General features: G+C 40.1%; 1 protein-coding gene across 1 annotated transcript in view; it reads right to left on the bottom strand.

Moving 5' to 3' along the window:
- Positions 1-2,091: 2,091 nt before the first annotated feature.
- LOC144229229 (uncharacterized) overlaps positions 2,092-15,263 on the bottom strand; it is a 360,150-nt gene continuing 346,978 nt past the window's right edge. The window contains exon 4 of the transcript XR_013334410.1: positions 2,092-2,245. The gene's annotated coding sequence lies outside the window, so the exon portion shown is untranslated. The remainder of the gene's footprint in view (positions 2,246-15,263) is intronic.

Below are 15,263 nucleotides of genomic sequence, written 5' to 3'. Positions count from 1 at the left end.
GCATGTTAAATGCATTCAATATATATGAATGCATGCGCACATATATATATTTAAAGGTAGAGCAGCTCTTATCACTCTGATTTCAGAGATCCTAAACAGACTCTCATTATAGTCTGTATAAAATAACAGCTGGAAAGGAAAATTAGAAGGAAATATTTTTAAAATACCGTTAACAGGCTGCCATTAATTTATCTATTTTTTTATTTGACTTTATACGCCAATCAAGGCACATGCCTGTGTGTTTAGGATGAGAGTCGTAAGAGCAGAGGATAGGCCCAGACTTCATGCAGCCCTAGGCCCTGTTTCTCGCACCATGGTAATTTAGATGTATAGCTTCGTCTCAGTCACATATATGTGCATTGGTCAGAAGTGGTACAGAGAGCTTAAAATCCTGGGCTTGGAGCCCGTCTGCCCGGGTTAGCATCCTGGCATGGCCACTTACCCTCTGTGTGATTTGGGGGCATCATTTAACCTCACTCTATCGTATTTTCTCCATAAGTAAAAAGAGGATTATAATAGCATCTTTCTCACAGCATTGTTGTGACAATTTAGTTAATGTATGCAAAGTACTCAGAACAGTGGTTGGCACACAGTACGCACTATTCAAGTGGTAGCTGTTATTGATCGTAAAGAGAAATGGTCTTTGGCTGATGTGGGCAGAAGAGGAATATATGGAAAGGAAATAAGGTACCTCGCAGAATTGACAGGAAAGCTAGAGAAAGCACATAAAATGGGCAGGAACAAAGACATCTATGCAGCTGGATCCTTCAGGCTGTGTAGCACAACACTGCCACCAGCACTGCTGCCCCCCACCCCCCAACCCCCCGTCACCTGGGGACACTGTTCCCACTGGTACTATGCATGGCGCCCACTACAATGGGACAGCTAATGGTGCCTCAGATAAGTCCTAGACCCACCCTTTCCATTACCTGTTACAGTCAAAGCCCCAGACGGGGCATTTGGTGATCAAAGATAGGTCATAAGCCATATCCTATCAACCAAAGCTGGGGAGGAGTATCTGTTCCCTTCAGCTCCTGAACTGAGAGGTGCAACTCTCTCTTCCTCCAAGATTCAACAGTATAGAATCTTGCAAAACAGGAAGGGAGTTGGAATTCAGGGCACAAAACAAAACAAAACAAAACAAAAACAAATCCATGTTAAGTCACCCAGAAGAGAACTTACCCAAGATTACCTGACCCACAAGGTGCCTGAGTGGCTCAGTAAGTTAAGCATCCAACTAGATTTTGTCTCAGGTCATGAGCTCATGGTTTGTGAGTACAAGCCCCACGTTGGGCTCTGTGCTGACAGTACAGAGCCAGCTTAGGATTCTATCTCTCCCTCTCTCTCTCTGTCCCTCACCCCCAAATAAATAACTAAACTTAAAAAAAAAAAAAANGTCCCCCCCCCCCAAATAAAAAACTAAACTTAAAAAAAAAAAAAAAGACTTCCTTTCTTCAAGGAATAAAAAGAAGAATGAGTGAGACTGGGAAAACAGAGATCAACCCAAGTCACAAGTGCGCAGGGAGAAAGCAGAGGAAAGTCAGAGAAAAAGAGAAGGAAACCAGAAGCAGGAATAACTATCAGTGTAACAAAGAATTTCAGTCTAGAAGGTAGTAAAAATGCAAAGCAGAGAGGAGAGCCAGAGGAAAGGAGTCTAGTCTAGATAGTGTTCTTGAAAATGTTGGTCTTAGAAGTCTTTTCAACCTTCAAGATTATTAAGGGGCACCTGGATGCTTCAGTGGATTAAGTGTCTGACTCTTGGTTTCGGCTCAGGTCATCATCTCACGGTTTTGTGGGATGGAGCCGACGCTGGGCTCTGTGCTGACAGTACAGAGCCTGCTTGGGAGTTTCTCTCTCTCTCTTTCTCCCTCTGTCTTACTCTCTTTCCCTCTCTCTGCCTCTCCATCACTCATGCACATTCTCTTTCTCTTAAAATAAATAGACTTTAAAAAGAAAAGATTATTGAAAAGTTTAAAGAACTTTTGTTATGTGTTTTATTATGCGTTTAACTTGCCATATTGGAAATTAAACCAAGAAATTTTGAAAGCTATATTAATTCATTAAAAAATAATTAAAATAGGGCACCTGGGGGTTCAGTTGTTTAAGCAATGGACTCTTGGTTTCGGGTCAGGTCATGATCCCAGGGTCATGGGACTGAGCCCCGTGTTGAGCTCCATACTGAGCATGGAGCCTGCTTGGGATTTTCTCTCTGTCTTTCTGCCCCTCTTCCGTGCTCACACAGTCTCTAAAAAAAAAAAGAAAAAATAACAATAATAATTAAAATGAATCTATTACATGTTAACATAAATGACATTTTATGAAAAACAATTCTATTTTTCCTCAAAAAAAATGTAGTGAGAAGAATGGCAACCCTTTATATTTTTGCAGATCTGGCTTATTAGAAGTGTCATGTTTGTTTCTATATATTCAGTCTGTTGTGATATCACAAAGCATAAAGCCTCTGGAAAACTCCACAGCTGGGAGAGAATGCATAAAAATAGCAAACAGCACATTGGTATATTATGAAAATAAGTTTGACCTTGCTGACCATCTGAAAGCATCTTGGGGACCCTGCTGGCATAGACCAAGGGCAAAAACAAAATGAACTAAAAGACCATACGGGCTTCACAAGAAGCTACAAAAGATGATCTCTGATGATAATCATGACAATACACTCTTACCTTGCATTAATATAGCACTTTGTTATTTACCAAACCATTTTCACATACACAGTATATCTGATATCCACCACAGTGTTGTGAGGCATAATTTCCACTTTAGAAATAAGGACTCCAACGTTCAGAGAGGCCAGCTTGCACACCCAGGCTCACATAGTCTGTTAAATAGAAAAGCTGGATACCACATTTCTACCTCTGCCTCATATTAAAACAGTAACTTTATCATCAGGGAAGTATGGAAACACTGATGTAGCTTTCTTCATTTTCTAGAAGGGAATCCAAGACTCAGAGTTTAGAAAGTGACCTGCCTTTGATCTGTAAGCAAGAGCAGAATTGGGGCAGGATCCCAGTCTTGCTGGCTCTAAACTGGGCTTTCATAACTAAGCAAGTAAATACCAGAGCTTTAAATTTTCTGTGGAACACGTTTTTTGTTCTTGGTTTTGTTTTTTAAAGAGCTGGATTCTAATTCCATTTAGTAAAGGAATACTACCTGGTAGAAATAGGCAGTGGATTTGGATGCCCTTTGCCTCTTTATCTTATTCATGTATCAGGAAATGTTTTTAGGGCCTTCAGCAATTGAACTAAAATAAGAAATGAGTAGGAGCTTCTGGCTTCTAGATGGCAGAAGGAAGATAGAAAATTTAATAAGAAACATATTTTTATGGTCTCATTCCCAGATCTTTGTGAATCAGTCACAATGCCTTTGGTCGCAAGTGACAGAAGGAACAAGAGAGAGAGAAAGAAAAAGAGAGGGAAGAAGGAAGGAAAAAATGAAGAAGGGAAGAGGAAAGGAAGGAAGGGAGGGAGGGAGGGAGGGAGGAAGGAAACAAAGAAAGAAAATAACAATTGGGCTAACTTAAATAATAAGGACATTTTGTTATGTTAGATATTAAGAAATACCAAGGTGGGCATCTCCATTTAGCTAATTCAGAAGCTAAATGATCTAATAGAGATTCAGTTTCCTTCCCTCTTTCTACTCTGGCAACTCCCCTCATGGCCTCAAAAAAGCTGCCAGAGTTCCAGATGTCACATATAAACACAACAACCTAAAAAAGAAAAGGAAGGACTATTTCTTCTTGCACTTCTTTATAACAGCAAAATAAATTTTCCCAAAACCACAGACTTCATCTCAAATCCCACTGCCTTTGCCTAAACATTCTGGTGAGAAGAATGTGGTCCAAATACAAGCTGAAATGTTTAATTTTAGAGCTGGGGAGAGATCAGCTTTCATGGAGACCATTTTAGAGGGGTGTCTGTCAGACAGGAAGAGAGGTAAGTGAATAATAGTAGTTGCTACAATTTAGGGTTTTCTCACCTAAAAATCCATTCATTTTGTGGTGTTGTCGTTGTTTCAAGAAAATATGATGCTGACATAACCACTGTCCCATGGAAAAAAGGAGACCTAAACCCTGGCATACATGCCATGCTTTGTGAATGTAGTATTTATAAATGTAGGTGACTGGTTTTGATATAATGCAGCTAAGTAATTGCTCATTTACTAAATGTAACATGTTAATTTTTTCAGTGTCTTCCATATAAAAGTTGTCACTAAACAACACTCCAGAGCCCCATTAAAATCACTGAATGCGAGCAAATTCAATTAGTGCTCACTTTCAAAGCAGAGTGGGCTATTCATATTAGGTCTGTAGATGTAGTAGCGCAAGCATTAAGGAGTGCCCAAAAGCAATTTGGAGAATAAATGACTGAGAATGGGGTGACTAAGAATGGGGAGAAAAATTAGTTCATTACGAGAGAAAAACCATCAAAATAAAGTTAAGAGCAGTATTCTATAAGCCAGCCTCCTCAGTGGGCAATAAGCCACTCTCAGATCCTTAAGTAGCTAAATCATCATCATCTTGACTATAAATCAACACCGGTGCTAAACAGCTTTCAGTAAAAGCCTCCTTGTTCTCGGGGTCAATGAATTTAGTATGTTTGATTGCAACTAATTACCTCTTTTTAAATAAAGAGAATATAAAATATAGTAGGCTTTACAAAAAAATGTTAGCCAGTGTGGCAGCAGATACATCTGAGGAAATCACTGTACATCAGTTCTTCCCAGTAACTGAGTACGGATTACACTGCAAGTAGAGAATTCCAAAGTCACTTTGATAGAGCTTTAAGCAAAGACCTATTCTCCTTCCTGTAAGAAAAATCTGAAATAGATGGAAGCAATCTATGGAAGTTCTTAGTTCATTGCAACCCCCTCATCCAACAAAATCTCTAAAGACAAACCCAGCTATGGACGATGATAAAGTTCGATTTTACGCAAAAAGGCTGAAGAGTAAATGTCTGCTCCACCACCCAAAGCGGGCTCACTAAAAATCCACCCGGGGACTTTACAGCTAGATCACTATCTTGGCAATACTTTCATCCCCTATATGGGGGTGATTTCTCTTTCTCTGTATGACTCAAGGGTCCTGACTAAATGTGGCAGACTCTAAGGTGGCCCCATGCTCCTGCCTCATGATTTGCTTGTGCTTATGTGATCCCCTCCCGTGTCTTGCTTCTAATCAACAGACTGTCAGAGGGGATGGGATACCGCTCCTGGGATTACGTTATGTGAAGCTGCATCTTGCTAACGACTTGCCCTACAGACATGCTTTCTTCCGCTCCTGCTCTGAAGAGATGCAAGCTGCCGTGTGGTAAGAAGCCCTATAAAGAGGAATGTGCGGTAAGAGCTGCTGGCAACTTCTAGGAGCGTGGTCTGCTTGCAAACAGTAGCCAGCAAGATGTCTGGGCTCTCAGTCTTCTAGTTACAAGGAAATGAGATCTGGCAATAACCTCCGTGCGCTCGGAAGCTGATCCACTGCCCAGCCAGCACCTTGACTGTACTGTTTCTGAGGGTCCTGCTAAGTCTTGCCTGGACTCCCAACCCACAGAAACTGAACCAATAATTGTGTGCTGTTTTAAGCCGCTAAATTTGTTACACAGCAATAAAAAACTAACACCCTAACCAAACCTAGAATAATAGGACTTCAGGTGGTAGAGATGCCAAACCAGATTAGTCATGCCAGTTCTGCACCAGATATCACCAGCAATACCTTGCTTTCTATTCCATGTTTCCTCTTCCTCAAAAATCTTGCCAGATGGGGCGCCTGGGTGGCTCAATAGGTGAAGCATCTGACATCAGCTCAGGTCATGATCTTACGGTCCGTGAGTTCAGGCCCTGTGTCTGGCTCAGGGCTGACAGCCTGGAGCCTAGAGCCCGCTTCGGATTCTGTGTCTCCCTCTCTCTCTGCCTCCACCCCCCGCTCGCTCACTCGCTCTCTCTCAAAAATGAATAAACATAAAAAAATTTTTTAACTCTTACCAACTCAGATTTGTTTGGTGAATTTGGCTGCACATTTTGTAATTCACTCTTGTAGTTCGTTCTTTCTTCCCACTCTTTCCAGCTACTGGGAAATCATTCCGTACAATGAAACAAAATTTATTAAACTGCGTCCAAATGGCCTTATAGAATTTATGCACCACCAGAATGAACCAATTTATTCCTCGTTCAGACACCTCATTTTCACTGTCCCTACATTCGTGAATATAGCATCCTTCACCGATGTTTCACTTGCTCCAAGCTTTATCAACCTCTTATAAGATTTTATTTATGATAAGAAAGAATTCTGAGGAAAAAAAATAGACGGCTTCTTATAATTTTTTTGCTGTCTTTTCAGGCTGGTTAGATAGATCATAGACAGATGGTAGGTAGGTAGGTAGATAGATTAGATAGATAGATAGAGCCATTGACAATACCTTCATTACAGCTGTAGCAAAGTGATACATTGTTGGCATTTATACTATACATCCCTTTTATACAAAGTGCCTTTATAAGTGATAAGTGAGGCTGAATTTCAGTCTCAAAAAAAGATTGGCAGTAGAGATATAAAAATATATGGACATCTTGTCTCCAATTCTGTAAGTAAAATAGCCTATGTGTGAATTTTAAGTTAGAAGACCAAATAGAGCCTAGGACGGGGGTGGCAAAGGAATGGAAATAAAAATGTATGGAAAGTGGAAGGTAAAAATTTAATAACCTATATATTTTAGAATCTATACAAATTCTTAATATGAGGCGGAAAAGACTAAAGTAAAATTCACAACCAATCAATACATCTTTTAATGGCTCTATCGCTGAAATTTACCTTGCTCATTAGCACAGTCAGAGCAGTTCATTCTATTAACATAACTGTATCACCAGGGCTCACTCAGGAGCTGACAAAAGCAGAGAAATCCAGAGGCTTTGTAATAAAGCAACAATGTTTCAAACATCAGCTACAAACTCATCCATACCTACTTGTTCCCCAGTAACTGGGAAAGGAAAATTTAGCTTACAAAATACATACTAAGATAAAACCATAAGAGATCTGATTACAGTGTCTTAAACAAGAGACCAAAGTTAGGTCCATTCTGCAAGGTGGATTCCTACAGAGATGCTCTGACAGTGAGAAACAGAGGCAGTTTGGGAATTCCCTTAGCAGACAGAGGGAGGAGAATGATTAGTTGGGAAGGAGGTAAAAGACTTGTCTTAAATCGTGTTTGCCTAGATTTTACCTAAGAATTAAGAAACATTATTCATTTTAAAGAATGGGATATTCTAGAGGAAGATAATAGTTAAAGCCACCACTTGACCCTAACATGATGAGTGGAAAAAAAATTGACTTCTCCGGCACCTGGGTGGCTCAGTTAGTTAAGCATCCAACTTCAGCTCAGGTCATGATCTCATGGTTTGTGGGTTCAAGCCCCATGTCAGACTCTATGCTGACAGCGCAGAGCCTGGAGCCTGCTTCAGATTCTGTGTGTATGTCTCTCTCTCTGCCCCTGCCCCACTCATGCTCTGTCTCTCTCTGTCTCAAAAATCAATAAAATATATTTTTTAATTTTTTTAAAATTTCACTTCTGATGCCCAGTTTTTTGGTGCTTAGGGTAAGAGCAACCAGTGAATACTTTGACTTAGTTGTGGGCAGTGGTAATAATCCCTAATGCGTGTGTATTGTTTCACATAACCTCACCTCCCTCAGCTTCCCTGAGGACAGGGTTATGCCTTGCTGATTTGGCTCTCACCAAGCTTAGCACCTGCACTTCAAAGGCGCCCTAACCCCCAGTGTATGAACAAATTACTCTTTCCAATTTTCTAACTTACCATGTGAGTTTATCACAACCTAACTTGTCCTCGAAGCAATAAATGCTTCCTCTCCAATCCCTCCACTGAGTAGAAACTGACAAAAGAAAGGAAACTTCTCTGTTAGTCCTAAAATTCTGGGATAGAAATACCAAGCAGTAAATAATATACTATTGTCATAAAATATGCTAATAAAAGCTAAAAGTAAACTATGAAAATAAAAAAAATCACTAAACTTACCTTATTAATGTTCAGTCTGCCTCCTCCAAAGATTATTTAGCAGTAAAGATTTCACTTTTTGTCTTCCAGGGCCAACACAACCAAGTTGTAAAACTCTAATGATAACTACAACAATAATAATAAAAACTCAGCCTCAGCCTCATATAGATCAAATGATAGGCCAGTAAAGATATTAAGGACAAAACCTCTCCCATGAAGTAATACACTAAGTTTTTAGTCTGGTAAGTCAAAGAAACAACACTAATGGAATTCAAAAATACATTGTTTGCTAGAATGACAGCCCTGCTATGGGAAGAGTGTGGGCTTTAGAAGCAGGGGGGTTATAGTTTGAGTTGTAGTTCTGGCCTTCGGAAAGTTTACCATCCCTTATAAAATGTAGATAATACCCACCCGCTTTCTTTCTGGGAATTGGCGATAGAGCCTTTAAAACATTTTAAAAATCACCACCATTTATGTTGTATTATATGCCAGGCCTTGTTTTAAACACATATCAATCCATTTAATCCATGTGGTGTAGACAATATTATCATTCCCACTTTGCAGATGAGGAAACTGAGGCCCAAAGATGTTTACTTGCCCATAGTCCCAGAGCAGCATGGGAGCCCAGGCAGTCTGCGTCAGAGCTTGCATCCTCGACCTGGACAGCACTGGGCTGCCTCCCAAAGCATCACTAATAAAATCAATAACACCTAACTTCTGTCAAGCCCCTCCTATGTGTCCAGGACTGTGTTAAGCATCTCACTTGGCTTACCTCATTTCATGTTGAAAACAGCCCCATGAGGCAGGTCCTGCCAGAATCACAACCATGCCGTGTCATCTTACTCTTGGCTCAGCCCCTGGCACGATAGAGCAGTCCAAGAGGGGGCAGTAATCATCATCACCGTCCCGGATTGTGTTCCTCTGTCTCCAAGCATGGAGTAAAGGAACTAGCCCGAGCAAAAACCACTGACATCGGAAATGAACTTTCAGTGTGGAATCATGTTTTCTCAGCGTGACAGAATGCACACAGGCCATGCGATGTCTTCTCCGGCTTTCCTCTCTGGAAGTCGCCTCAGGAACTAGGCAGACTCTCCATGGCATCAAATGGGAGTGGCTGTGTGGTCAGGACTGGCTCCTGCTGCTGCTGCTGGGAGAATGAAATCTCTCTGCTTCTGTTCGATGTATTGAACTCTTTAACCATGGCATCGATAGTGTACACCTTCCCAGTCTCCATCTTTTGTGTTAAAAATTCGGGAAGGACTGTGAGAAACTACTGCCGCAGAGGCAAATGATGGAGAAAATGAAAAATTCTCTGCCTAGTTCACCGAGAAAATTCCATTTTTAACGTTTAGCCTCGTGCTACTGCTACCTTAGCATAGCAACAAATCTACTTGGAAGGGCAGATTTCAGAAATGCGGCTTCCTGTTCCACACCTGACCCCAACCAGAGAGGGGGAAGTGCCTGGGGAGGGTGATGACACAGCAGTGAAGGCGGGAGGTGGCCCCCAGGGCACCGATCCAGCCTGACTGTCAGCTGTCTGGTGTGGAGAAGAGCCCACGGAGCCCCCTCCCTGTGCAAAGCAGGGTGGAGATACCACCAGATGAGCAATGTTCAAATCTGCAGACCAACAGAAAGAAACCCATAATCCAAACGTAAGGTAGGCTCTTGATCTAAGAAGGAGTCCCGTATAGTTTTTAGCAGCACAATTGTCAAATTACCTTAAGCTAATTTTAGCATTAGTTCGCATTTTTAAAATACAAATGCCAGGGCACCTGGGTGGCTCAGTCAGTTAAGCGACTGACTTCAGCTCAGGTCATGATTTCATGGTTTGTGGGTTGGAGCCCCGCGTCAGACTCTGTGCTGACAGCTCAGAGCCTGAAGCCTGCTTCGTCTCCCTCTCTCTCTGCCCCTCCCCCACTCATGCTCAGTTTCTCTGTCTCAATAATAAATAAACATTTAAAAAAACATTAAAAAAAAATACAAATGCCAATTCCTGGCAAGAAAAGGTATACTGAACAGAAGTAGGAAATCAGACTGGGATCAACATGGAGACCTGGGCTGCCTTAGTTGCCTTCTTCAAATAAAAAAATTAAAAAATTAAAAAAAGTGATTTTTCAAATACAATCTATATCAGAGTCACCTGAACGGCTTTCAAATGCAAATATCCAAGGCCCAGTCTTGATGATTGATTCTGATTCCATTGGCTTGGCAACCTTCCCCAGGGTAGTATTTTTCTCAGCTTTATTGAGACATACTCAATGTAGAACATTGGGTATCATTAAGGTATACAATATAATAATTTGATATACCTATATACTGAGAATTGATTGGCACAGTCAAGTCAATTAACAAATCCATTATGTCACATAGTTACCGTGTGTGTGTGTGTGTGTGTGTGTGTGTGTGTGTAGAACATTTAAGATCTCTTAGCATCTTTCAAGTACACAGTACAGGACTTAACTACAGTCACCATGCTGCACATTAGATCCCCAGAGCTTATTCATCTAGAACCAAACATTTCCATCCTTCTGATGAAGTTCATTTGTAGACCAGTGATGAGGTGCAATATTCAGTGCCTCTTGGACACTGGTTAGGGATACCCTATGCACGAGCCAGGGGAGTGGGCTCTGGAGGTAGCTTGAATCATGTACTTCTCTGGGCCTTTGTACCTGGGATTTATCCCAGATACTGGAGAAGAGCCCTTGAAGCCCCCTTCCGGGACCTCCACTCTTCCATTCTACCTTTTGACTACTCCCTCAAAACTGTTTTAGAATTTAATATACCATCTAGCATTATTCTCACCCAGAAAATGAAGGGTAGACTCAAAGAATGGTTATAGAATTTTCCTAAGTTCACATAAAAGCTATATAAGAGTCACAGCATTCAAGGTTACGCCGCATGCCTCTCCATTTTGCTGCCCTGCCACCATGTCCCCATTGTTTGGCCTATAATATCTAATAATAGCTAATAATTATGGAGCCCCTTCCATGAGCTCTGTGCTGACTGTATTGTGTGGATTATTATATTTAATTCTAGTTAACAAAAAATAGGAATCTGGAAGTTACTGAAAAAAAATTTAAAAATAAGTTTAAGAAAGAATCTTACTATGACTTAAATAAAAAGAAGTATACTTACTCTGGCCAAATGTTGATAGAATAAGAGCAACAGATATCTCCATTAGGTAGCCCTTCACCTCACTCTAGTTTAATGATATAGTGAGTTGCCATCAAACAAGGCTAGAGCCTGTGGGCAGGTAGCTTCTGCCCTTACCTCCCTACCCCGCTCCCCACCCCCATCTAGGCAAATTTCCCCCAAGAACAATAAGAAGAGGGGCAGGAATGAAGAATTCTGAGCAGTTGTTAAGGCTTGGAGGCAGATGACTGGAGAAAAAGTTAAATGCTCAATCCAAGATTCTCAGAAGTAAAATTTAGGAAGTATTGACATTAGCCTTACACAGTATATTATAAAATTTAAGTTAAATATAATGATAACTAATATATTATTGTTTATATAGTTTACCTTTTTAATCTTTTGAAATGTTCAAGAAAATTAAACTGACCTCTCTCAGGCTTTCTCAGAGGATTCAAAGAAAAATATATTAAAGCACATAGAACCGTGCCTCGCCCCTCAGGAATCCTCAGCAGAGGTTTGCTGTTCTAATTTTCTGTGACCCAAGTGATTCTAACAGCTGCGCGCCTAGACTATTTTAATAGAAATTTACTAATCACTCAATGGCAACTAACACAAAGGAAGATGCTGGGGAAATATAATTGAAAACAAAATCTCCTGCTAACCTAAAAATCCTCTGCACAAAAGTAGAAAAGAAAGAAAACATTGTTATTAGTAAGTAAGCATTAAACCATAAAAGGATGTGCATCGCAAATAATTTGCTAAAAGATTACAAAAACAAAGAGAAATCTCACCTTTTTATATAACCAACTACATACAGCATACATGTTCTCAAAATAAACAATAACTCATCTTCAAGCAAGAAGACTTGAGAATACCATTTGTTACACATAGTTCATCCTACTTCACCTGCTAATTAAGGTAACCATTTGTGTTATCTAGAAGGCTTTAGCCAAAGGAAGAATAAATCTCTCATATTTTTATGATAGGAGGTAGTTTTAGAGGCAGGCAACCCCTCCGAAGTGAGCCTCTACCCTCCCATAGAAACCGGGAGATGGGGTGCTATCTTCCTTGATGATTATATTTCCAAGAATTGATTCCCAAATCCTTGAGGAAGATAGTCTTGGATCATAAAACTGATAAAAGACTTATTTATCTTTTAAAAAGGTTTTTTTTTAAGTTTATTTATTTTGAGAGAGTGAGTAGGGGAGGAGCAGAGAGAAAGTGAAAGAGAGAGAGAGAGAGAGAGAGAGAGAGAGAGAGAATCCCAAGCAGGCTCCACACTGTCAGTACAGAGTCCAGTGGGTCTCGAACTCACAAACCATGAGATCATGACCTGAGCCAAAGTCAGCCACTTAACTGACTAGCTACCCAGGTTCCCCTAGCTTTTAAAAAGGTTTGCATGCATTTCAAAGAGATAGAGAAGGAACTTAAAACTACAAGTTTTCTAAAACAAATCCTCTAGGAAAAAGAAGAGTCTCTTCTTGTATAATCAACAGGGAGAATTAAGCCTCTTATTTTTAATTTGCATTTGCCTTTACAAAGGCAGATATCTGGGAGGAATTAAAAAATCTCTCTGGTATCCTTCCCAGACGTGTCAATTATTTCCTAATGAGGAAACCCACACAAACATAATAAACAAAGGCAATACAGGAATTAGAAATTTCTAAAGAACATATGGGTACTAGAGGGAACATATAACATCTCTTTTTATTAAGTCAGAGGAGAGGACTATTACTTCTGAAAATAAAAATACTAAGTTGGCAAGATGTTAAGAGACAATGTTCTGTCAAAGGCCATATAAAAGTCAAGCACTGACTTCATAATCATCACAGGCTTCCTGAAACCTTTTGAAGGACGTTAATATTGGTATGCCAGTCAAATTGGGTGAATAGCTTATGTTATTTTAAAATTAAGGTCTGGTTGACTGCTGTCATCATCCTTGTCCTTGGTGGGTATCACACAGCTGTTGTTGATTTCCCAAGAAATGGCTGCATCCCAGAGAATAGCCATTCCTGTAGACATATGCTCAGAAGGCACTCTGGGACCCTTTCTGATGAAAGTGCCTTGTAAATGTGAGATATTGCCACCATTAGGAGTGAGCTAACCCTGGACGACGTCTTAAACTTAATAGTGAGAGTTAAACCACCATCATTTCCAAGTATTCCAGCCAATATGTATTCTCGCCATAGCTCAGAAAGCATTGGTTGTTATTATCAGGATATCTGCCTGCAGACCTGAAAACATGTTTTCAGATCATAAAAACACAGGACAGAATAANTCTCTCTCTCTCCTAGAAATAAATAAAACATTAAAAAAAATTTTTTTTAAATAAATAAAATAGCCAAATAAATAGTATTGATGCAGTAACCTTTTTAACACAATACTTTCATTTTTATGACTGCCAAGTACAATAAAGTGGCATTCATTTTCCCTTACTAATAACCAAATTTAATTTTGTTTTTTCTTATTCTCTTTCAAAAGATAAACATTTGAAAGCTAGCAAGACACGATGCCCAAAATAATACTGTGCCTAAAATAAAGAGGTGATATATCATAAAATAGTCTTCCTACATTTTTAGGGCTCATCCTGATAAAGATATCAGCAGGCTTCCAGTCATGACAAGGCAAAAACTACAACAGACACAGGTGACCTAATAAAACTGTGCACTGGGTAAAATTGCCAAACCACTCAGTAATCTACAAAATCGTGATTCTGTATCTAGTATATTACTTTACTGCATTCTTTGGCTCCCAAGTTCAACTCACACCCAAGATTATAGTGTTCAACACTTTGTTCACAGGTTTAGAGCTTCAGATACCACTGGGGTTCTATTGAATGAGTACATTCTTTGATTCCTTCTGCCTGATAAAAATGGCAAGGTTCAAGCAGGGCTTCACAGACATGGATGTCATATGGAGAACGTTTGCTCACAAGAACATATGTTCTTGCTTCTGAGAAAGGCTGTGAGCTCTCTTATGAGCTCCCCTTTCTGACCCTTTCCAGCCACACTTAGTCTGTATCTTAGATCCCATTCTGCATATCTGTATCCTTTGCTTATCTGTACCAGTACCTCCCATTCCACGTTTCTATCCCAGACCAACTGACATAAGCCATTTAGAAGAGAGATAATTGTATCCAAATTAATCATCAGTTCTATCATATCCCAAGGCTTCCACATGCATTTTTTAAATTAAAAAGTGGACAAAAACGAGATTTCTTGGGTAGAGAAAAAGCTCCTAGCCAAAAAGTTGTATTCAAGTTGCACACTGGTATTGATTTGTAGAAAAGAAAATGGCAAGCTGACCAACCACTCAAACTCAAAATTTCAATCTTCCCCCTTGCAGTTGTTGAGTTTTCTGATGAAGAGAATACATTTGGGAATCTGGCAGGCATGGATATGAAACACTCCCACAAAGCATTACCTATATGACCATGAGCAAGACACTATCTCCCAAGCCTAAATCCACTTATTGGGTAGAATGGGGGAAATAATCAATATCTATATCACAGGGGTGTGAAGATTCAAAAAAGCACTTAGAGTGGGGCCCTGAATAATACTAAGTATTCTCTAAATGTTACCTGCTATTAATATTATCAAGTGGCTCATTCAATGCCAAGATGGATAATCTCCTTGTGAAATTTAACTTATAAATCTTACAAGCCACAAGGCCTCAGTGGCCTATCTGATCACAGAAGAATCATGCATATCAAATCATGATCTTCCTATCCAGCCAGAATCTGCATTATTCTCAACTAGCAGAAGCAAGGAACTGCACCAGTTTCTCAACAGAACCTCACTATTCTTTGTGAAAACCCAGGGTCAGACCTAAATTGGACCTCTCTAGCCAAAAATCTTCCAAACGTACATTTCTCCAGACTGCAGCCATCAGGAAGACCCAGATATTCACAGTCCATTCAGCCCAGTGGGACCACATGGACCATAAAATCCTCGTCTAGGTTTTTGGTGGACTTCAGATGCTCTCAGATCCACCACAGTGTGTTACTCCCTTGACGATAAAGACCAGCTTGAGATCTTGTTTCAGAGCCCAAGGCTCACTGTTGGACTCTTATCAACAGGTAACTATTTCTGAGAAGGAGTCTGATGCAACAGAACCCCCCT

This window comes from Crocuta crocuta, unplaced genomic scaffold (genome assembly GCF_008692635.1).
Source record: "Crocuta crocuta isolate KB4526 unplaced genomic scaffold, BGI_CrCroc_1.0 scaffold163, whole genome shotgun sequence".
Classification (NCBI taxonomy): Eukaryota; Metazoa; Chordata; class Mammalia; order Carnivora; family Hyaenidae; genus Crocuta; species Crocuta crocuta.
The sequence above is the reverse complement of the archived record's forward strand: the minus strand, read 5'-3'. Positions and strand labels throughout refer to the sequence as shown.